At 40.2% G+C, this 24,503-nt stretch overlaps 1 long non-coding RNA gene across 1 annotated transcript; it reads left to right on the forward strand.

Moving 5' to 3' along the window:
• The first annotated feature begins 2,994 nt into the window (after positions 1-2,994).
• LOC140003046 (uncharacterized) lies at positions 2,995-24,206 on the forward strand. Its single transcript, XR_011810982.1, has 3 exons — positions 2,995-7,152; positions 8,276-8,405; positions 24,042-24,206. It is a non-coding gene; the product is annotated as an uncharacterized lncRNA (long non-coding RNA).
• The last annotated feature ends 297 nt before the right edge of the window (positions 24,207-24,503 follow it).

The following is a 24,503-nucleotide window of genomic DNA, read 5'->3' on the forward strand; positions in this document are numbered from 1 at the left end:
AGCTAATGACAATAACATTAAAATATTATGTAATTTCTGAATCACTTTTCATTCATTGTACTCCAATGATAAAATAAATATGCCTGCATAGGGAGAGGAATTTGATTTCAGATTTTTAAGTGGAATTACACTCATAATTTCAATGCCATTGCTCCCTCCTACCAAAATCAACCTTATAATGAGAAAAAAAATACATTAACGAAGCATTATTCACCCCACCTACTCATATTTTTAAAGATTATATATAAATGTGTTGTAACAGTTTTTTGTTGTTTTGTTGTTTGTTTGTTTTCACTAAGTCATTCCTAATACTTACATACAGGTTTTCATCATCCAAGTACTTGAAAATTGAGTGAAGTTGTGGTCTTGGTATTATTTCAAGTAAACTAAATGATGTTAGTATGGCTACTGAAAAATTAGAGCTTAAATATAAATGAAAAAAAAATGTTCAGTAGTGAATACCTATAAGTAGGATAATCTAGCAAAGATTTTGAGATGTTTTTTCTATTAAGAGATCTATTTTATGTTGAGTCAAGGCTGAGAGTTCTGGTGGCTTACGGACAACTGAAATAAGTTGCATGTAAGAGGGAAGATGTAGATCTGTATAATCAATCTGTCATTTGGACTGACTTTGGATGATATTTCAGTTCTGTAGTTGCTTTGAATATCAGCCAGTTGGCAGCCTTAGGTCTCTGATTCCTTATGCATACTGCTTCTGATTTGACTTTATAGATGAAAAAAAATGACTAGTGTAGAAACGAGTCAAATTAAGGTGCAAATAAGAGAAAGTACTTAAACTAAGCTTCTATTCACAGTCCAGAGAGAAGGTAAGAGTGAAGGTTACCTCCTCAAAGACATAAAAAGAATGAGGAAGTTGAAAATTTGGGGTTTCCTATCAATGAGTCTTCAATGAACTGTGCAGAATGCAGTTAAGATCACACAGACCTGGTGGGCTATGTCAACATTTGTTGTAACTCTGCATGAAGACATGAAGTCTCCTTACTACAACTTTTCATCCAGCATTCATTTTGCTAACAAAACATCTGAAGCAGCTGCACAGCCACATAAGATCTATGTATTGCTTTGTGCTCATTAAGAGAATTTTACTACCAGAAGACAAATAAGACCTTAACATCAGCTGAGACAAGCTCTTTACTACTACTTTCCTAAGTGTTGTGCAGTTATTGTATTGTCCAAGTCAGTTTCAGAAAACAAGTCTACTCTTCTGGGAATCAGTTTTCCTGTGTTCCTAGTGCCAGATTCCTGTTGCTTGGCCACAAATCTAGTTTTTGGTTGTTTTTGCCCATTGTATATCAAGCTACTTTTATTATTATTATTATTATTATTATTATTATTATTATTATTATTATTATTATTATTATTATTATTATTATTATTATTATTTATTTATTTTAATAAGAAAGCAGTGCGTGTTCAATGTGAAACCAAATTAAGATGGCCATAAAAAGTAGACATACAAAAGTATTTCCCATATCAAAGCTCTTAAATTTCTCCAGCTGTGAGATTATTAGACTAATATACACAAATAAAAAGAAGCAGAAGCAATTAAAGAAATACATAAATTTAATATTATGGGATAGACAGAAACACAAACAGCTTTAAAAAAGAAACATGTAAGCAAAGTTTAAACAGGATTGAAGTGCAGAATTTTAAGAACTGTATAGATCATGAAAAAAGAATGTCAAAAGTGAAGGTTTATGTCAAATCAATGTCCAAGTCAAGCCGATCTTCTCTGTGTTTATGTTCTGCATTGATCTCATCCAGAAAATTCGTTGCAGACTTTTAGTGTCCAGAAAAACAGGAGCAAAGAGTTTTGCTAGCTTATGCTGCACCCAATCCTCCATTTTCTCCTTGCTTTAACTAAATAAGACATGGAAACCAAAAAAGGATATATATATATATATATTACATATATGCATGCATATATGTAATATATATATATATATTAATGACAAATCAATTTAAAGTGGAAGATACCTATCTGACTATTTTTGACATACTTTCTCTTTGTCTAGCTTCAATAGTGTTTGAAATCACCAAAACAATACTTGGATTTGTGACCCTTCTCAGATGATTTAAACATTCAAATTATTGGGTATATGTTCATTTTTTCAATATTTCCATAGTGTTGGAAAGTATTTTGTTTTGACTTGATAGGCAAAAGAGGTAACATCTATCCTAACTTGCTTTTGCAGAGTGTCTTTGCTGATTATCTGTAAATTTTCTAATATTTAAATTATCTGTCCATTTTCTCTGTAGGATATCAGTGACTGTACTTTTCATCCATGAAAACATTGGCTTTCTGGACTTCTAAATTAGCACTCGGCTCAAGAAAAAAACAGTGAGGTGTTAATTGCATTGTCCTGTGAACCTGAGGAAGTCAAAAATTGTCCTATATTTGCAGGTAATTTTGTTATGTGTTAGTCTTCAGGCCTTTGTGGTCAAAAGCCTTTCAGTTTGCTAAAGGTCTGGTAGAACCACTTTATTTTTAGGGCATCTCAGTTCCTTTCAGTGAGCTGAAAATAATCTATTCTATGAGTGAACCAAAAAAAAATAATAATAATATGATTGAATAGAATAAGAAAAAATAAAATAAAATAAAACAACAACAACAATAAAAATCAGTAAATATGTTTGTATAGCTCTGTTCTCAACACAACACAAAAAAAAACCATGAATTAGAAGTAATAAGTGACCTTACCCAAAAGAGACACATTGTGATTAATGTTATAATGTTAAGATAAACTTAAAACAATGTTTTGTACACTAAAACAAGCTAAAAATAATGTAGATTTTAAATTTAAATTTGTTGGTTTAATAATGAAGGCAGAAGTCTAAGTCCAATAGCATTTTTTAGTTACATGGCAAAATAAAAGCTGCATGTTGAAATGGAGTAATAAAATGTATTTTAATTTTTATATTAATATCACAAGATTAAAATATCTCAACCAATATTGGCAGATTTCAAAGCTTTTCCATTTGTGTTATCCAAAAATATAGTATTTTCATATTATCCTTTTAGACGATGTACAAACATGTTCTCACTCACAATTGCAAAGAGGAATAAAGCTTATGCTAACACTGGATTATTAGGAAAGTTTAGAAGAAGGTCAGGTCAATATACTCCATGGCAACCAAACTATCTTTCTTTAGAGAAACATTACATGGAGAAAGAAAAGAAGAAAGAAAGAAAATGAGTAGTTACAAGTCGTTTTACTCATGTAGAAAAGGCCATACAAACAGTACAAACAGTTTCAGAGATCAGACTTCAGAGAGATTCTCCTTGACTTTGTCAAATTAAGAGGTGTGGTATTAGAAAACTTGCAACACTTTTCCTCTGAAAATATATCCAGGGCTCTTTCCTCCCCACCAGGTGAAAAGGGACAGAGTTTTTGCAGGGACATAAGATACATATTTTCACTATAGTGCTCTGAAAATACACGCAAAGGTAAGCTGCATAGGTGTTTTTTTTTTTTTCTGGGGGGGGGGGGTGGCATAGGTATTTGATCAGAAATTCAATGGAGGTGGATCAAGAGAGCTGATGCTACCATACTGTATAAAAGCAGTCACATAGAGAAGACAGCACTTTACTGCTTGCCTCAGTATATGAAACAGCTGAAGGGAAGAATAGCTTCATAAGGTACCAGGCAGAGTCTGGGGATTGTAGGGCAAGGCAATCGGAAGGGGAGCTGTGCAATGCAGAGCTCCTATGGGAACTATTGCCACCAACATATTGGCTGTGTTTTTTTCTTTATAAAACATGTGGCCAAGGTTGCATCTTCTCTAAAATCTGTGCAAAACCTACTGTAAGTGCAATATGTAAATGAATAGTTGACTCTATCTCAACTTGTCTTTCACCAATGACATAGCTGTTCAAAAAGAAGAAAACCTTTTTTGCTTTTGGAACTATCTAAATTCTACCAAAATTTTGCACACCGGTTAGATTTCACTAGCTAGGACCAAAACCACAGTACTATACATGTATATTGTTAAAGTGCATGATTAACAACAGTTTGATTGCTTGCATATTGCTTCATAACCTTGAAAAAATCTTTACTTCTAAAATAGCTTAACTGATTTTTCACTTTTCTGTAGATAAATGTTTCTCCACAATCTCAATGCATCTTCTATTACAAGCCAATACTTATACATCACATATTTTTCTTACTGTCCTTGAGTTCTAATTGTATTAATTACCACTGACATGTTATCAAGAGCTGGTTGCAAAAAGTTCCCTGTACTAAGTATAAATACACATGTACAATTATGTCCATCTAGGACAACTGTTGAACACCAAATCTGTGAAATCTGGCAACACGGCAGCTATGGACCTTGGAGAAGTATCTTATTTTTCACAAAAAAAAAAAAAAATCAAATACAAAATAGCAAATCTTGTTGCAAGGCTGAAGTCAAATTCCAGGTACATCTGGAAATGCAGACATTTAGAAATCTGGGGATGCTCTAATTGGCACCAACATCCCTTTCTTTAGCCCCTATAAGATGTAACTGTATTTGAGGATAATGCTTTTAAGCCTATTTATCTTTCAGATGGTCATATTTTCCCTTTTATTCTTTCTGCAAATTACTGTTATTTGTTTTTGAAGTTGAGCTTCTTGATTTATTTATTCTTCCTCATTTTTCTCCTAGAAACAGCAAGAATTGTCTTCAGATGGGGCACAACACATGCTTGTGTACTTGAATCATTGCCTGACCATGTAACATGGTCATTCTATTGAATCAACGCTGTGAGAACACGTCATGATGCCATAGGCAGCCCCCCAAACGTAAGCAAAACAGTGATACTACACACAGAAATGGAGGAACCTAACTTACAAGAGTTGTACAATTCTCTGTGTGCTACTTCAAGTCATGGTCACATAATTATTTTTTAAAGAACCGTTCTACCAAATAAGAAGTTGCTAACATGGAGAACATAATTCTATTTGCTTTTCTACTGTCCGTAGAGGTGAGTAAATATCAGTAGTGATTGTTTGCCTGAAGATTGTGTATATATATATAAACAATTATTATTTTGAAAATTATGCTTTATAAGAAAGAAACATACTTTAATATTCTATTTCTATCAACCTGAGACTGAAATCTGGAGGTGGAAATCCATATCCACATAGAAAAAAGGGACACACAATATATATAAACAAATACTGATTCCCAGTTGCACAGGGGAAAAAATACAAATCCACTGATCCCATTCTAGAAGATACTCTATAAAATAGCAGTACACTTGTCACTGCCTCACCTAAAGTGTATACACAAGCAAACTGAAGATTGACTGACTTGAATACACTTTGGAGCAGACCATCAGTTTGTCTCCAGTATGACTACACTCTTCATAAGCAAAGTGGGAGAACAGTGTGGACAATATTTGACATTTATCATTCTGTGTTGACAGGAAATTGCTATTCAAGAATCTCTGTTCCTTGGTTTCTCTGCACCTGAGCTTCCAGTCGATTTTAGGAAGGCTGTCTGATTTAGGAACGTGTCTGACTTCTGTTTACATACATTCCTGTTTTTTTCCACCATTAAAATGTGTGAATCATTCTGAAATCCTGAATGGGGAAATGCCATAAAAGTACAAAGTAGAATAGTATGATTTGCTCAGGTGGGATTTGTGAGCCTGTGCACTTAAGTCTTTATGTCAGTAGTTCATTCCTTCTTTCTGAAGGCAACAGAACTTTTGATATGCAGGCGTTTGACATCCAATATACATTTCTTCTTTAGTGAAAGAAGATTCTGTCTTCAGTTCCTTACTTTAGCTTTAAAAGTTTAGGTTAATACAATACCTTGAACATCTTTCTAAAGATGACACAGGATCTGTTCCCAGGGCAACTTAAAGATGTAAGCTTTCTGAAGTGATATGTAGACAAAACTAACTAATTTTCAACGAGTTTAATTCAAATATGCATTATAATTTACAATGTTAGTACATTTAAAAGAATAATAAAATAAGATGCCTAAATATATTTAATCCAGTCTAATTTTATGATCAGGCTAGATTCTTGCTACTGAAGTAGAAGTTAGTAGAAGACACTGCAGTCATTAGTTTCTGGAGGAGTATTTCAATTTTCAAGGAAGCACATGCAATATTCCTATTTATTTCTACCCTTGTGAGTTCTCTATTCTATACTTGGAACTCCTAACAACCTCGCTGGTATCTAGTGCAGTCAGGATATGTAGTCCCAAGGATGTGGCTTTTCAGTGCTCTACTTCAAATCCTCTCATTCACAGTTCCAGATCCATTTTAACAATGTGCAATTCCTGACAAAGCCTGCAGTCATTTCTCCCCTGTCTTACAAAAGCAAAATATCTTCGATTATTTCCTTAGAATTCAATTTTGCCTGGTGTTTTTCCTCATCAGCTGTGGAAGTTAAGACATCACAAATGTAAACCACATTGGTAAAGCTCAGCCTATTCTGGTGTATTTTATTTTCAAGACTAATTTCTACCATCTTTGCAAACAGAATACCTCTGCTTTGCCACAGGCAGATGTGAAGTGCAAGCATGGTATCTGAGATGAACTATAAAATTATCTTAAGCCCAGCAAGGTAACTTTATACTGTGATATTTAGTGGTGTTATAATAATCTTAGTTATGGTAATAGAGCACTTTATTGTAGTCGAGGTCAGCTGCCTTGGAGCTGGCACAGCCACAGTGCCTGAACAAGTTACTGGGGGCTCTGGGTCCATCATCTTGATAGGGCTGGCCTGGGACAGCCTAGTGACCAGGCCGCACCTGCCAGCTCTCCAGAGAGAGGCTGACAGGAAGTGGGCATTCCCAGGGCAAGGGCAACTGGGCCCAGGCCCTTTGCCTAGGAAAAGCCTGTGGGAGGGCAGCAACACATGGTGCCTACCACAAGCAGAGCGGGACAGCAGCTCATGCACACTGGTGTGCAGCTGGTGTGGCAAGGTCCAGGGCCTCTGCACCAAGTACTGGCAGTCTGTGAGATCCCAGACCTACCATGGTGTCCACTAGGCAGAGAGCTCAATCCAAAATGTCTGTGGTGACCCAGACAGAGGGTCTGCCCAGAGACATGGCTGTTAGACCTCTGGCTGCAGGGAGCGCCTGAGCCTGCTGCTGCCAGGGGAAGGCAGCGGGGAGACCACCTGTTCTCAGGTAGAAGGTCTGCTCTCCATAGTGGCTGACTTCAGGGAGGAGGTGGAGACTAAGAAGCATCAGGGTGTGTGAGGAGGCGATGGACTGGTGGAGTAACTCCCTGGTGTGCCAGAGGGATGCAGCCCAGAGGATGGTAGAGCCCCTGCCCTGTCGCGGTTGGGCAGAGGGAGGGGACTAATAAGATGAGGAGGGTTGGAAGTGAGTACCAGTTTGGCACCATGGGCAACCACCCTCCCTACCTACCTAGTTTCCCTAGGTGCCCCTCCATAATAGGTTTGAGACCCTGGATCTCGAAGGAGAGGTAGGTGAGGATGTGGTGGAAGGCCCACCTATGAGGCCATGCAGGAAGAGGTAGTTTACACCATGCCTTAAGACTGCCTCCAAAAAGAAAGAAAGGTAATTTTAGTAGGATAGTCTCATCTGAGGGGAACAGAGGGCTTAATATGCAGAGTTCACCCTCATCAAAGAGAAATCTATAGTCTACCTGAAGCCCAGATCAGGGGTATCACCAGGACACTCCCCAACCTGGTGCGCTTGACAGACTGCTAGCCAGTACTAATCTTCCAGATAGGTGGGGAGGAAGCCGCGTCCCGTAGTCTGAGGGGAATGAAGAAAGACTTGAAGGCCTTGGGACAGTTGGTGAAAGCCCGGGCTGCAAGTCATTTTCTCTTCCTTTCTGGGGTGATGATGTGGGATGGAACAGAAGGATACAGTCCATAGATGATTGGCTATGTGACTGGTGCTATAGGCAGAGCTTTGGGTTCTTTGGTTATGGCTGGTTTTATAAGACACCAGGCCTGACAGTAATGCGTGGGAAGGTCTCCTTCTCTGTAGACATTCAAAACCCACCTGGACATGTTCCTGTATAATGCAATTTAGGTATTCCTGCTCCGGCAGGGGGATTGGACTACATGATCTTTCTAAGCCCCTTCCAATCCCTGATATTCTGTGATTCTGTGATTGTTCTCCTTATGACTTTAATCTTCAGAATAAGGTTTCATAGTTAAAATTGAAAATTATTAAAAATTCTGGCCAAAACAACGCCATCAACTATTAAGTAAATAAAGTAGGCCTAATATTTATTTATTTATTTTAACCTACCTGTCCATCAATTCCCTTATAGGGTGTTGATGTTTCATAAACATGAAATATTGAGAGTGGAGTCACAGACAGTGGATGAACTAGCCTGAAGAGATCTTTGGAAGTCAGAGGAGTAGATGGATATCTCAAGGACATCCATTCCCTGAAGGGTGGTGAGTGCCAGTACAGCTCACAGTTATTTTTATCATAATACTTGATGCATAAAAATTCTCATGTCATTTTTTATTAAAATATAAACAAATAGTTAAATAAGGCAGTTGCTGTATGAGTAAAAGTCCCAAATACTTACTATGAATTACTATTACAGTGCTAGATGACCCAACAATACAATCTTGTGTGCTGAGAAACAGAATAAAGCCATGAACTCTAAAGGTCCAGTATTTTGGGGGAGAAAGTAGTACTTTGAAGGTCAAAAGTCATCATTACATAAGGTCATATAGCATTTTTATATTTCTATATTTTTCTATTTTTCTAAATTGAAATGGACACTAGTTTTTAGAAGTAGCTCTCTAAGAAATAAGACCTATTATGCAATAACTTTACTTGATGTAAAATGTATTGTTTGAACTGAATATAAAGAACAAGAAAATTTGCTTCCCCCCATTCTACCAAGAGTATCCCAACCAGCATTTCCTTCAGATGAGTTTTTCAAGTCTTTTTGGTGCTGCAGATTTCAGGTTTGTGAAAAAGTATACTCGGACATTTCAGTACAAGTGAAAAATTCTCAAGTCCTATATTCACAGACGGAATCATGTATCACTGTAATTTTAGTGACCAAAGCCAAAATCCAGACCTCTGTGTGTCTTCTTTGGAACTCCCTCCTCTGGAAACATTTAAATTCCCTAATTCTCTTCTGCTATAAAATACATAGATGTTGCTGAGTAAAGAATACTGTTTTGCAAAGTAAAAGTAAAAAGTAAAAGCCCTACCAGATTATTGTTAGCCATTCTCAAGTGTATTTACACTTTTCTCTGAACTTACCTGCTTCAAAGCATATCTTCTGTATCAAAACATACTGCTATACTACAAAACTACTATATAATGTCTAAACTCCTGATAGTGAGACCTCATAGACAACAACTACATAGACAACAACATAGACAACAACTACATTAAAATAAAACATAAAATTAAAAGACACCCCCCCTCCCCCCACAAACCCAAGCATTCCTCTGGTTATTTTACCTATAAGAACACCTAATGAATTAACGTAATAAATAATCCTAAAACATGAGAAACTACTGGAGGAAAAAAAAAGTCCTCCCCTCCCCCCTTCCCACCCCAGCTCAGTAGCCAGCTTCTGTGGATCTGAGTTCATAAGCATCCCTGTTTCAGTCTGACAAAGGGATTTAAGTCTAGTTTGTCACCCTCCTGAGAGCCTACTGTAACCATTAGGCTACAGCACTGTCCGAGGTAAATCCTTCACTCCCTACAGCTGACACTATTCCGTTTGGTATAAATAATTCAGTGAAGAAGGACATGAATCTGACTTTTCCCACATGATTGCCCTAACCACCAGGCTATAGAGTCAATCTCACCTCCCTTCTTTTTCCCCCAGCTTAATTAATATTTAATTGTTTACATGAAGTGGAACAGTTTTAATAGGAGACAAATTCTGAGAGACAATTCCCAGTAAACCAATACTAAGTACACTTAACTCAGAAGTGGGAAATCTACCATCAAATCCCAGTTTCAAACCAGGGAATCAAACCTGCCTTGTGGGACAGACAGAAGCCCATTCTAATTTTGTGAAGCAAAGAACAACCCTTAAGTATTCACTATGTTTTCTGTGAAAATGGAATAATGTGGTTTATATACCAGACTGCAGGAGATGGCTATCAGTTGCAAATCTTACCTGGAATCTTACCTGGAGGAAAGGCAATTGCAGGCTTATAGGTGTGATGCTCAGGCCTGAGCCCTCTTTTTAGGCATTTCTTATAACTTGTCTTTCAATTCCTTGCCTTCTGCATACCTTATCTCCAGGCACCTAACACAGCATGCGCTCATAAAGCATACAGACACTGAAGCCATAGTGCCTGACTGCAAGGTGGATTGATGCTCGTGAGGCACAGAAACAGGGCAGCCAAACCCCTAAACCATTTGTGATTTATAAGTCACTCTTCAATATATTTGTGCTGAAAACTCCTTTGAATTTTCCTTCCTCAAAATGTTCCTGCAATTAGGTTTGAATTCTGGGGCAGGAGGCAGTAACAGTGAGAGCAAAGCTGTCTTATGGGATATTTTACAATTCAAATTGATTGTTCTTTGGGACACTTTAGTAGAGCTGCTACTGTCAGCTGTTCAGGAGTGGATGCTTTTGAGCTGTGGAAAACAAACCCCTGCAAGCTTGCAAACACTTTGTTGTTTGCCCCATACATGCAGCTGGCAGAAAGACTGCTTCTGCTGACATGAACTTTCAGGTCAGATCTCGTTGCTCCCAGGATAAAACAGTTAGGTAAATCTGATGCAAGTGATCAGAAGTCAGCTTGAAGCACAAGGAGAAGTTGTCTTTTTCTGTGAAATATTTCTATGAAGTGAGACCAGAAAAAGTAATCACACAGGGATTGGATGATAGCTTTACAGTAGGGACTAGTAAGCTGTCTTCCCCCTCTCATCCCTTTCATCCTTTCCTTTTCTCTTTGACAAGATCTGTAAATATCTCAACTAATCTCAAAGTAGTGCACAGAAGACTCATTCAAAAAGGTCAAAAGGTCTATATAACTCTTTTGTATTAATATTATTCACATGCTTCATTTTCTTCAGCCTATTTCCTAAATCCTCCTTTGAATATTTTTTTCTCATTCTTTCCACAAGCCAAAAAGTACATCATAATTCAGGTATTTAAAATAAGAAGAGAGTACACTTTATCACTTACACAATCTGAATGGACTACTGGCCCAGTGAAAATATACAATGCAGTGAGTAGAGGAAAAAAAATGTTTTGAGACTTACTTTTACCAACGCATTTTTCTTCAGTTCAAGTCCAGCCATCAGTTAATTCACACGTATGCATGGCCTGCAGTGAGTCCTGATCCAGTCATTTCAGGAAACCTAAATTCCAGTCCCTGTATGTGACCTAAGACCAGTTTCATAAAGTCTCACATTCTCATATTTTTGACCCTTCTTTCCAGAAAATGAAATAAAATATGTTTTTTCTACCAAGCATTTTTGCTCATTTTTTTCAGTCTTGTTTACTGAACGAGCCCAATCAACTTTTTACATAATTGCAACAGACTTCATGGTAATTGATTTTTTTTTTTTTTGAGAGAGCTTTCTCTAACTCCTTAAATGACTGCAGTCTTGTTCAATAAATCAATATTTTAGGTGTTTTGAGGTCATATTCCAAAGTTCTCCACAATCTACTCTGTCATTTTTTGTACAACTGCTGACCAGAACTGCCTTACTAAAGTTTGACTCCCACAGACAAGATATTGAAGAACCATTTTGAGATAGTCCAAGTCTGCGGAGACTTTGTGAATAAGTTGCTGACAGCTCCATCACTTCTCACAATCTCCCACCTGAGAAAAACAATCCCATGACTGTTCCTTAATAAAATTCATTCCAGTTTCAAAAAAGTTTCCTGACAACACAGGGAGCAGAGGGTCCAGATTTTCCTCCCTAGGTAATGCCAAATGTCTTTGTATATTTTGTTTTTGCCATCTAAAAATTCATTCCTAAGACCTCCAGCGAAGTAGAAAGATACATCACTTAACATGCCTTTTGACCCCAAAACTGGAATAAGTTGCCTGTTCCAATTACAGATTTGTAAGATTTAGCTTTAGGTTTTCTGTTCAAGTTTGTTATACCTCACATACTTTGTTTTCCCTACAAAACAGAGTCCATATAAGAGACAATTCTTTCATCTCATGCCTTAAAAAAAGACCATATTTTTGCCTCACTTTTTAAACCATGGGTGGAATGGCAGAACCCCAAGATGACCCTACACATTTTCAGCACTTCTCATAGATATCCCTGTACTTCTGACACAACACTCTCCTGGTAGGAAATACAAAGTAAATCTATTACTAAGTTAGCCACTTACAATGCTTTCTGAAAGAGTTTTCTTGTTCTTCTTCAAGTTCTACCTCTTCACATGGATATTTGACAGGAACCTTAACTCCTGTGTTTAATTGCTGACCTAATCTTTAGAAATAATACAAAACCTTCCTTTTCCAGGAAGGGTACATGTTTGCTGGACTATTTTTTTCCCTTCAGTTCATATCAGTGATATGAACTGTTTCAGCTGTCACAGGTAAGGCTAAATAGCAGTATATAGCCTGTCAGGTTTTTCGTGACAAGCTCTTTATATTCAGTAATTAGCATATACAATTGAGGAAGCATTGGATGTAAACACTAATCAAATCCATGAAACATGATCAAATTTAGAAAAAACAAAACAAAACAAAACAAAACAAAAAACCACTGAACTATATAGTTCGTGAATAAAAATAAATATGAAATTTTGAGAAAAGAGGAATATTAGAGAAAAGAGTAAATAACCAAGAATCCTCCATCAGCATTGAGGGAAAAAGAAATAATTCATTTCACAATGATTCTTTCCTCTCACATTTTTCTGTACCCTCCTCTTCTCACCTCAGCCCTCACATCAGTCTCATGCCTTTCAGCACTGTACAGACACACACGATACATTCCTTCAGGGCAGTGCACAATTCCCTTACCTGTTTTGACAAGAAATGCACATTGAGTCACATGCCAGAGGCCATGGTTACACAAAAGTCACAGGTCAATAAAGATCACTTACATTTCCTATGAGCTTTTTCATCCTCTTTTTCCCCCTCTCTGGGAGGAAAGGATTCAGAAAGGAAAGAGAGAAATGTCAAGAGCTTAATCAAGAGCCCCTTTATCAAGAGCTTAAAAAAAAAGTCTCCCAAAGCCACCATTGGATTCCCCCCTCCCAACATCTTGTTACCTTGCCTCAAGGAAAGTGTCCTTTTTCTCTTGGCCTCCTTCACCTCAAAGGAGTTCTTCATCCCTTCAAGAAGTTGGTCACTGACTTATCTCTCTCCCATGACAGTGTACAAGAAAGTAAAAGATATTAGTATTCTTTTAAAAATTGTCTCTTACCAGGAAGCCAATAAAGCGATCTACATTGTATCACAGTTCAACATATTTGACATCTGTTCTGAAATAAATTTCACTTCATACATATGCTTTTTCAGGCTCATACATATGCTCCCCACAAGCATCCCCCAGCTGCTCTCTCAGACAGTTTGGTAACATATCTATAGTATTATGCTAGTTGTATTTGAATAGGTATCCTATCTTTTCACCTCTGGTCTAGTTTGAACAGCTCTGCTTGCTAAAGAAACTATTTTAGGGCTGCTTTAATACCACAGGAATTTGCTCCTTTTCTTAAGGAATTAATCCCAGGGATTGCGTTCATTCTTCTGTTTTGGACTCATATGAGTATTCATGATAAATGGAAGTATTGCTTAACACATTGAGTATATGATTCACAGAATCTTTAATAGAATAAAACAGACACTAAGAATTGAAATAAATCAATAATGATAGTGTTATTGAACCCTTTGCAATGAAGGCTATCCATTTTGAATCTCAAATATCAGTAATGCAAAACATTGGAAAAGGCAGGTAGCATAGCGTTCAATCATACTGTTCATTCTGCAAACGCAAAAGGTGCATCATTTTTGCACTTGTCAAGGCAATCAGCTCTGGGGCAGATGTGTTCTGCAGTGGAGCAGGGGTTCGGACAGGCAGGGATAATTTTTCCGGCACCGAGCCCACTCAAGGGAGCCGCCAGGATCCGGCAGCCCTTGCGAAGTAGGTGAACGAGGCAAGGAGGTGTAGACGGAGCCAGCAGCGCCCCCTCGCTGGCCGTTCATAAGCTGCCCCTAGGGAGCGCAAGTGACAAGTGTGGCAACCAAAACAGGCAAAAAGGGCATGGCGTGTCAGAAGGGAGTAGTGCAGCAGTTAGCACAGCAGTTCATGCTAGCAGGGCGAGCAGGAAGGGCAGAGCACTCCCCCCCCACACCCATACGAACACCTCCTCTAATGGCTGTCTACCGCTAGCTCAGCTGCAATGGTGTACACCAGGCACAGTGTGCTCTCCATGAACACACCCAGACCGACTGCCCACTCAAAACTGCAGCAGTTCAGGTCTCTGGGTGCAGGGAGTGCCTGAGCCTGTTGCTACTACCTGTGGGGGGCAAAGAGACTGTGCGTGAGGTGCGAGCAGATGGATGACCTGGTCTGCCTCATGGCAGAACTCAAGGAGGAGGTTGAGAGGTTGAGGGATATCAGGGAGTGTGAGCGCAAGATAGACTTGTGGAGCGACTCCCTGCGTGGCCTGAAGGATAGGCACTGGGGTGAGATGCTCCAGATGGGGGTGGACCCCCTGCCCTGCTGCTGTTGGGCAGAGGGAGGAGACCTAGGAGTTGAGGAGGAATGGAGACAGGTCCCTGCTTGACATCGCAGGTGATGCCCTCCCCCACTGACCCCACCTTCCCAGATGCCCTTACGCAACAGATTTGAGGCCATGGAGCTTGAGAGACGGGTAGCTGAGGAAGAGGTAGAAAGTTTACCCAGGAGGATGCCTAGGGCGAGGAAGTTGACTCCATGCCTCAGGGCTGCCTCCACCAAGACAGAAAGAAGGGTGATTGTTGTGGGTGACTCCCTTCTCAGGGGAACAGAGGGGCCTATTTGTCGGCCTGACCCTACCCGTAGGGAAGTCTGCTGCCTCCCTGGAGCCTCGGTCAGGGACATTGCCAGAAAGCTTCCCAGCCTGGTTTGCCCCTCTATTATCCTCTTTTAATAGTCCAGGCTGGCAGTGATGACACTGAAGAGAGAAGCCTGAAGACTATCAAATGGGACTTTAGGGGACTGGGACAGTTAGTGGATGGAGTGGGAGTACAGGTGGTGTTTTCATCCATCTCTGCGGTGGCAGGGAGGGGTACAGAGAGGACACGGAAAGCCCACCTGATAAACACATGGCTCAGAGGCTGGTGCCAACACAGAAATTTATTTATTTTTTGATCATGGGGTGCTTTACTCAGCACTTGGCCTGATGGCCACAGACAGGTCCCTATCTCTAAGGGAAAAATGGATCCTAGGCCAGGAGTTGGCAAGGCTCATTGAGAGGGCTTTAAACTAGGTGAGAAGGGGGATGGGGCTGAAACAAGGCTTGTTAGAACTATGCCAGGGGTAACAATGGCAAGGCTGGGAGAGAAGGCAATGGCCCAATGAAATGCATCTACACTAATGCACGCAGCATGGGTAACAAACAGGAGGAGCTAGAAGCTATCGTGCGGCAGGCAGGCTACGACTTGGTTGCCATCACAGAAACGTGGTGGGACCACTCTCATGACTGCAGTGCTGCAATGTCTGGCTATAGGCTCTTCAGAAGGGACAGGCAGCATGGAAGGGGTGGTGGTGTGGCTCTCTCTATCAGAGAGAGTTTTGATGTCGTGGAACTTGAGGCTGGGAATGATAAGGTTGAGCCCCTGTGAGTTAGGATCAGTGGGAAGGCCAACAAGGGAAGCATCCTGGTGGGGGTCTGTTATAGACCGCAGGACCAGGATGAGGAGACTGATGACGAGTTCTACAGGCAGCTGACAAAAGTTGTGAAATTGTCAGCGCTTGTTCTTGTGGGGGACTTCAGCTTCCCAGATATATCCTGGAAGCACAACACAGCCCAGAGAAAGCAGTCTAGGAGGTTTCTGGCGAGCGTGGAAGATAGCTTCCTGGCGCAGCTGGTTAGTGAGCCTACCAGGGGAGGTGCCCCACTAGGCCTTCTCTTCACAAACAGAGAAGGACTGGTGGGAGATGTGGTGGCTGGAAACTGTCTTGGGCAGAGCGACCATGAAATGGTGGAGTTCTCTATTCTTGGAAAAGCCAGAAAGGGGACCAGTAAAACCATTGTATTAGACTCCTGGAGGGCTGACTTTGTACTGTTCAGGACACTGGTTGGTAGAGTCCCTTGGGAGGCAGTTCTGAAGGGCAGAGGAGTCCAGGAAGGCTGGGCGCTCTTCAAGAAGGAAATCTTAACGGTGCAGGAGTGGTCTGTCCCCACGTGCCCAAAGATGAGCCGGCAGGGAAGAAGACCGGCCTGACTGAACAGAGAATTGTGGCTTGAGCTTAGCAGGAAAAAGAGGGTTTACAATCTTTGGAAAAGAGGGTGGGCCACTAGGGAGGACTATAAGGATGTTGTGAGGCAGTGCAGGGACAAGATTGGAAAGGCCAAAGCTCATTTGGAGCTCAATCTGGCAACTGCCGTCAAAGACAACAAAAAATGTTTTTACAAATACATTAATGCAAAACGGAGGACTAAGGAGAATCTCCAGCCTTTACTGGATGCGGGGGGAAACTTAGTTATAAAAGAGGAGGAAAAGGCGAAGGTGCTTAATGCCTTCTTTACCTCAGTCTTTAGCAGCAAAACCAGTTGCGCTCTGGATACCCAGTACCCTGAACTGGTGGAAGGGGAGGGGGAGCAGAATGTGGCCCTCGTTATCCATGAGGAAATGGTTGGCAACCTGCTATGGCACTTGGATGCACGCAAGTTGATGGGGCCAGATGGGATCCACCCGAGGATACTGAGAGAACTGGCGGAGGAGCTGGCCAAGCCGCTTACCATCATTTATCAACAGTCCTGGCTATTGGGGGAGGTCCCACTCGACTGGCGGCTAGCAAACATGACGCCCATCTACAAGAAGTGCCAGAGGGCAGACCCGGGAAACTATAGGACTGTCAGTTTGACCTCAGTGCCAGGGAAACTCATGGAGCAGATTGAGTGTCATCACATGGCACTTACAGGGCAAGCAGGTGATCAGGCCCAGTCAGCATGGGTATATGAAAGGCAGGTCCTGCTTGACAAACCTGATCTCCTTCTACGACAAAGTGACGCGCTTGGTGGATGAGGGAAAGGCTGTGGATGTGGTCTACCTTGACTTCAGCAAGGCTTTTGACACCGCTTCCCACAGCATTCTCCTCAAGAAACTGTCTGCTCGTGGCTTGGACTGGCATACTCTTCATTGGGTTAGAAACTGGCTGGATAGCCAGGCCCAAAGAGTCGTGGTGAATGCAGTCAAATCCAGCTGGAGGCCAGTCACTAGTGGTGTTCTGCAGGGCTCGCTACTGGGGCCAGTCCTCTTTAATATCTTTATCGATGATCTGGATGAAGGGATCGAGGGCACCCTCAGTAAGTTTGCAGATGACACCAAGCTAGGTGCGTGTGTCGATCTGCTTGAGGGTAGGAAGGCTCTGCAGGAGGATCTGGATAGGCTGGACCAATGGGCTGAGGTCAACTGCATGAAGTTCAACAAGGCCAAGTGCCAGATCCTGCACCTGGGGCACAATAACCCCAAGCAGAGCTACAGGCTGGGAGATGAGTGGTTGGAGAGCTGCCAGGCAGAGAAGGACCTGGGAGTATTGGTGGATAGTCAGCTGAATATGAGCCAGCAGTGTGCTCAGGTGGCCAAGAAGGCCAACGGCATCCTGGCTTGCATAAGAAGCAGGGTGGCCAGCAGGTCTAGGGAAGTGATTGTCCCCCTGTACTCAGCTCTGATGAGGTTGCACCTCGAGTACTGTGTTCAGTTTTGGGCCCCTCGCTACAAGAAGGACATGGAGGTGCTCGAAAGAGTCCAGAGAAGGGTGACAAAGCTGTTGAGGGGTTTGGAGAACAAGTCCTACGAGGAGCAGCTGAGGGAGCTGGGCTTGTTCTGCCTGGAGAAAAGGAGGCTCAGGGGCAACCTTATTACTCTTTGTAAGTACATTAAAGGAGGCTGTAGCGAGGTGGGGGTTGGTATGTTCTCCCATGTGCCTGGTGACAGGATGAGGGGGAACGGGCTAAAGTTGCACCATGGGTGTTTTAGGTAGGATATAAGGAAGAACTTCTTTACTGAAAGGGTTGTGAGGCATTGAAATGGGCTGCCCAGGGAAGTGGTGGAGTCACCATCCCTGGAGGTCTTTAAAAGATGTTTAGATGTTGAACTCAGCGATATAGTTTAGTGGAGGACTTGTTAGTGTTAGGTCAGAGGTTGGACTCGATGATCTTGAGGTCTCTTCCAGCCTAGACAATTCTGTGATTATCATCAGCAGATTAATCTGGATCAGGAGTACACTTCTGAAGCAGTCTTTCCAGATGGCTTCAGGAAAGGAAAACAAGTCAGTTAGCAGTGACTTTTCAGGGCACATGGACTGTGTTTCTACAAAAAGAAACTGTACCAGAAGATGTACTACAGAAATATCCCCAATGTACTCTAGCCACAGATGAGCAGAGAGGTAGCCCAAAGTGAAGATATCACAAACATATCTAGCGTAAATGCACATGTTACCAGTTTTGCTCTCTGCTCCTATTAGTTCATGTGATTTGCTAGTGGAAATATTTACTGGTATTTACTCTTATAGATATCATCTGGTCTCATTAATATGCCAATGCAAAACACATGTGAATCTTTAACATCTGAATTAAACCTGACATGAGAAACTCACCCTAGTATTTCTGAATTAAATTATTATTCAAGCAATTATTCAAATATTGTGATACTCACATCTAAACAATTAGAATTAAGCAAGTTCTAGCAAGTCAGAATGTTTGTCTTGAGCAGTAGACTGGGTATTTATTTCATACTGACCCATGTAAAAAAGTTCTTAAGATTGCAAGATTATTTTACTTAAATCAGTTGTAATTGTTCTTTACAGTATTGTTTTATGTTTGCTATCCTTATGACAGTTTGTCAGATACAATACAACATCCCTAAATCTGAAATGCCTATTATGCCATGTCTACTAACTGCATTGCAAGTTTCTTCAGGTAGCTGAAGTCTTGGTTATCTGGAATACAGACTCTCACATCCATTGTTAGCCTTGTTCCAAATACCAAGTCTATAGCAAAGTAAAGGTGCACTGTACTCTGGGAAAGTTTAAAGTTTTCTCTTGATTAGAAGCAAACACCTCTCTGTTAAGACTCTAGGTTTAGTGGGGAAGTACAGCCAAGATTCCACTACATCAAGCTCTGGAAACCACCATCTTAAATTTAACACGCCGAGTAACAGAATTAGGTGAGAACATGGGTTTGTCTAAAGAAGTGCAGGGTTAAAAAGTTATGGGAATTAAATTTGTAGTTAATTTTAATGGTGTGATCAAATTCAGTTTTTAAATACTGAATTGAGATGATTATTCCCTTATTTTGAAGGAAAAAGGAAGAGGAGAAAAAAAAGAAAGGAGAAATCTTGAGGTAGCAAAGACATGATTTCTTTAAGGCTTCAGGAACAGGCAGCTAAAGGCTAGGCTCTGGTTTCCAACTAGGCAACTATGCCTATTTCTACTAAGCATACCCCCAGTTGTACTATCATAAATCCAGAATAACTCAATCGATTTCCCTTGTAAGTTAATACAAGTGAGGTCAGATGTGTGACCAATAGGTCTCTAAGCAACCCTTTCCTTGAAAGGTAATGAAATAATTTCATAAATTATTACCATTCAATTTTGGATCAATTGAACAAGCCACTTAGTATTGCTGACTTTTTTTTTTTTTTGATCAGGGAAGAGAAATTAGGAATAAAATAAGTTATTTAGAGGTTGCTATTTTAAAGACCTTAAAATAATAACATTATAAGCACTGCTGCTGGTAACCTTTATACAATAGAAGTCTCTACAAAAAATCTTCACAAAATTTTAGTTTTGACTTACTACAACATATTAGCAACACCATATTCTGAGAAGGATGTTTACATATAATTTATTTTCAAGGCCTCCTATCACTGACCCCGTAAGTCATACAACCATACCAAGTTCATGATTAGTTTGTTTCAAGAGCTGCGTACCAAGCAGTCATACAGCCTATTAAGGCTACTCCATTTTTATGGTTGCCATTGATGCACTAGAATTTTCAATATAGTTGTCAAGTTTACATACTTAAAAACATAAAGAGTAGTTTCTCAGTCTTGAGATCTTTCATGGAAACATTTAAACTCCCTATATTTTTGACAGGTTCCAGTTACAGAACCAAGTTAGTTATATAAAATTGATCAATCTATTTGTTCGTTGAGGGGTTCACCTATGAAGTTGCCCCTACTTACTACTCTTAATATCTTCAAGGATTTTTGCATTAAGACTGATTGGAATAGACAAAATGTAGTTAAGAACCCAAAGGGTTATACATTGTTTTAAACCAGAAACGTATCAAACACTTGTAATACCTTGATCCTATCATTTTATACTTCATAAGGGATCCCTTTTGAGAAGGGTTTATGTGTCCCAACATATTTGGAAATGTTCCTTGACAGAATAAATTCTTTGAGGACACAAATCAAAACTACAGCTGCACCCCTAAAAGCTGTCAGTGATAATAGCATCAGAAATTGGATTAAATAAGTCCTGTTGAGAGACAGTATGTCCATTTCTACATTCAACACACACACGCACACACGTTGTCAGAGAAGCTTCTATTCCAGAAGCAACAACAGAGAACGAGGAATTATTAAAATGTCTTTCAGCATACAGGAACACAGCTCAGGAGCTTTCCCAGGGTAGATCTCATCTTGCTTTGCATAAACTTGAACATCTTCAAATAACATACACATGAAACCCCAACATATTCTGGAGAAGTACGAATAAAAACCCTAGCTGTTATTTTCATCTGAGAATGGATACAACAAACACATTCATCTGCTCCAAAACCAGTAATCTGTGATGAAGTGACAAAGGAGAAAGAATTTTGCACACACACAGAAAAAAAGATAAATACGTAACGAGATTTCCAGGAGACAATTTGTTTTGGCTCCCTCCCACTGCAATGCCTTTTTTTTTTTAAACAAAAAAAAAAAAAAAAAAAAAAAAAACAACAAAAAAAAAAAACAAACACTTTTTCAATCAAAGGATTGCAAGAAAGTAGCCATGATTTGTACTTTACTTTGAAGGATGGAAAACGATGAGGCCCAAAGAGACAGTTCATGGCTAGGGCTAAACTTATTCTCTTTAGTTCCGTAGTAGAGCTCCCTGCTACATTAGCTTCAGCGTGAATCAATTTTTCAACTATATCCCAGTACTACTAGCAATTACAACACAACCGTTGTTTCCAAGAAACATGTGACCATTACCCATCAGTTTTATTTAACTGTAGCAATCCTGTTTACAGAAGAAACAAAGGTTTAGGGGAACAAATTCTGCTCTGCTTTACATCAGTGTAAGACATGAAGAAAAGTTTACTTATATGCTATAACATTATTTTATATTTTAATGTATTTGGTCATATTAACATAAACATAACATAATATCACAAGCATTTAAATATCAAAATCCAAAATATCAATACAGGTAAGGAACGCAGGTCCTGTGATTTCTGTTCTGTATTGTGCCCATGACAACTAGGTTTATAGGATATATCCACCTTTCTGCTCACACAACTACTTAGCAAAACTTGGATTTACTGCACCTGGTCTGTGCAGTCAATATACACTATATGTTAGATTCAGCTTTGAAATTTCTGAATGTACCTATAGCGACCAGCCTAACCATTGTGAAATGACACCAAACTTGGAGGAGTGGAGGACTTGGAGGAGTTGTGGACTCGAATGAGGGTGGAAAGGCCTTGCAGAGGGATCTGGATAGGTTGGAGAGCTGGGCGATCGCCAACCGCATGAAGTTCAATAAGAGCAAGTGCCGGGTCCTGCACCTGGGACGGGGAAACCCTGGCTGCACGTACAGACTGGGCGATGAGACGCTGGAGAGCAGCCTAGAAGAGAGGGATCTGGGGGTCGTGGTAGACAGCAAGTTCAATATGAGCCAGCAGTGTGCCCTGGCAGCCAGGAGGGCCAACCGTGTCCTGGGGTGCATCAAGCACGGCATCGCTAGTAGGTCGAGGGAGGTGATTGTCCCGCTCTACTCTGCGCTGGTGCGGCCTCACCTTGAGTACTGTGTGCAGTTTTGGGCACCACAGTATAAAAAGGACATGAAACTGTTGGAGAGTGTCCAGAGGAGGGCTACGAAGATGGTGAAAGGCCTGGAGGGGAAGACGTACGAGGAACGGCTGAGGGCACTGGGCCTGTTCAGCCTGGAGAAGAGGAGGCTGAGGGGAGACCTCATCGCAGTCTACAACTTCCTCGTAAGGGGGTGTCGAGAGGCAGGAGACCTTTTCTCCATTAACACTAGCGACAGGACCCGCGGGAACGGGGTTAAGCTGAAGCAGGGGAAGTTTAGGCTTGACATCAGGAGGAAGTTCTTCACAGAGAGAGTGGTTGCACACTGGAACAGGCTCCCCAGGGAAGTGGTCACTGCACTGAGCCTGACTGAATTTAAGAAGAGATTGGACTGTGCGCTTAGTCACATGGTCTGAACTTTTGGGTAGACCTGTGCGGTGTCAAGAGTTGGACTTGATGATCCTTAAGGGTCCCTTCCAACTCAGGATATTCTATGATTCTATGATTCTATGAAATGCATAAGATACATAAGATAAGATGCATAAGGGAGTAAGCCCTTCAGTTCTCTCTCCATCACTCTCCCCAACACTGCAGGATGTCCATACCTACATCCCACAATGGCTGCTCCAGCTCCTTTTATCAGAGAGCTGTTTACCTTTGAGAAGTATTCATGCCTAAAGCTGATTGCCTCTGCACTACAGGTAATTTTGCTTTGTGTCAAGGAGCCCATTCTGCTCACCTAAGATTAAACAAACAAACAAACAAACAAACAACAACAACAAAAAAAAACACAAAAACAAAACATCAATTGTATGTTTGCAGAAAATCATCCATGATCTGCAGAGCATTTAAAGCATAGAAAACTTAAGTCTGTGGTTTCAAAAGAAAAAAAGATACAGTTGAAATATCCTTTACACCTTTGTTTGTTTAGTATTTATCAGAATATACAAAGTCAGAAAAGATGAGACAGATTGTTATCCTTAGCTACAATCCATGCTTTAGGCTTGGAATCAGCAAGTTGATAAAACAGTCATTTCTGAACACATGGACTATCTGCATTCTACTTTATATCTTCAGGGTCACAAACCAAATGCTCATTTGTTACCCAAATGGAGATTCATTATTCTGACTGAAACAAACAGGATTACCTGTTTATCGATTCAAAAATAATCTATTTTTTATTTACCAATATATTACATTGCTGAGCAAAGAATTATCTTTCCATTGTTTATATGCCTCACTATTTAAGAGGATTATTATTGTACAATAATCATCTTGCTTTAATTACTTAGAGGAGTACCGCATCACTTTATTAGTTTTAGGATTTATGCCAAGTTGGAAACAGAATGTAAGAACACAGAATCAGTCAGTAGTTGACAGCAGCTTTTTTTTTTAAACACTTCTACAAAATCTTTATCAGGGGAAAAAAAAATCAAAACAAACAAACAACAGCAACAACAACCAAAAAAAAAGACAAAAAAAAAAAAAAAGCCGCAACCTAGAACCAGAAGATGAACATATATATTTTTAATTAACTCACGCCATTTTAGTGAACAATATGAACACATACTCTTGTGCTGTACATACCTACGGCAGAAAATTCATGCACATTTTTTTTCTTGATTACTGAGAAGCCAAAGTGACAAAATATTTCACTAGATTAGCAGGGGCAGTGCTGCAGACTGCATTGCCCAGAGCAGAAGGCAAGAGTACAGCAAGCCCCCCACAGCAGATGAGTCAATCTTTGCAAGTTTCAGGCTCAGGAAGGAGCAGAACAACTTCAGCAGCCCTCAAGAAACAGGCATGATTAAGTTAATGCTGATCAACAGCACCTGCCAAAGAAGCTCAGCAAACATACTTGTTTTACTAATCCTTCAACTTATCTTTTTTCAGGTGGTGGTTGTATGACAGAAGGAATCTCATCTTGTCCCTGTCTCAGCTCAGGAAACCACTTTCTCCTCCAGTGCATTCAAGCTGGGGCAGTGTTCCGTTTGAAATATCTGTATCAGTTGATCAACAGTGATCAAAAGTAAACTGTAAACAACTGTTGTTAATATACATATTTATTCAACTACTAAACAATTAATGATCTATTACTAGTGCTTTAAAAAAAATAATAATCTATAAGCAGACATCAAGCTCCTAGCTCTTACGTGATTGTATAATATTCCTTTAAAATATAAAGATCTAAAAGGCACGAAGACTTGGAACCTTGAACAAAACATACCCACGACCTTTTTTTTTTTTTTTTTTTTTTTTTTTATCTATTCTTTCCTCAGCAAGTACATATTTAAACAGACACAGAATTCAGGTTTGATGTCAGTCTTTCTCTCCATTCCCTCCATTCCATAAAGT

This window comes from Anas platyrhynchos, chromosome 8, assembly GCF_047663525.1.
Source record: "Anas platyrhynchos isolate ZD024472 breed Pekin duck chromosome 8, IASCAAS_PekinDuck_T2T, whole genome shotgun sequence".
NCBI classification, from domain to species: Eukaryota; Metazoa; Chordata; class Aves; order Anseriformes; family Anatidae; genus Anas; species Anas platyrhynchos.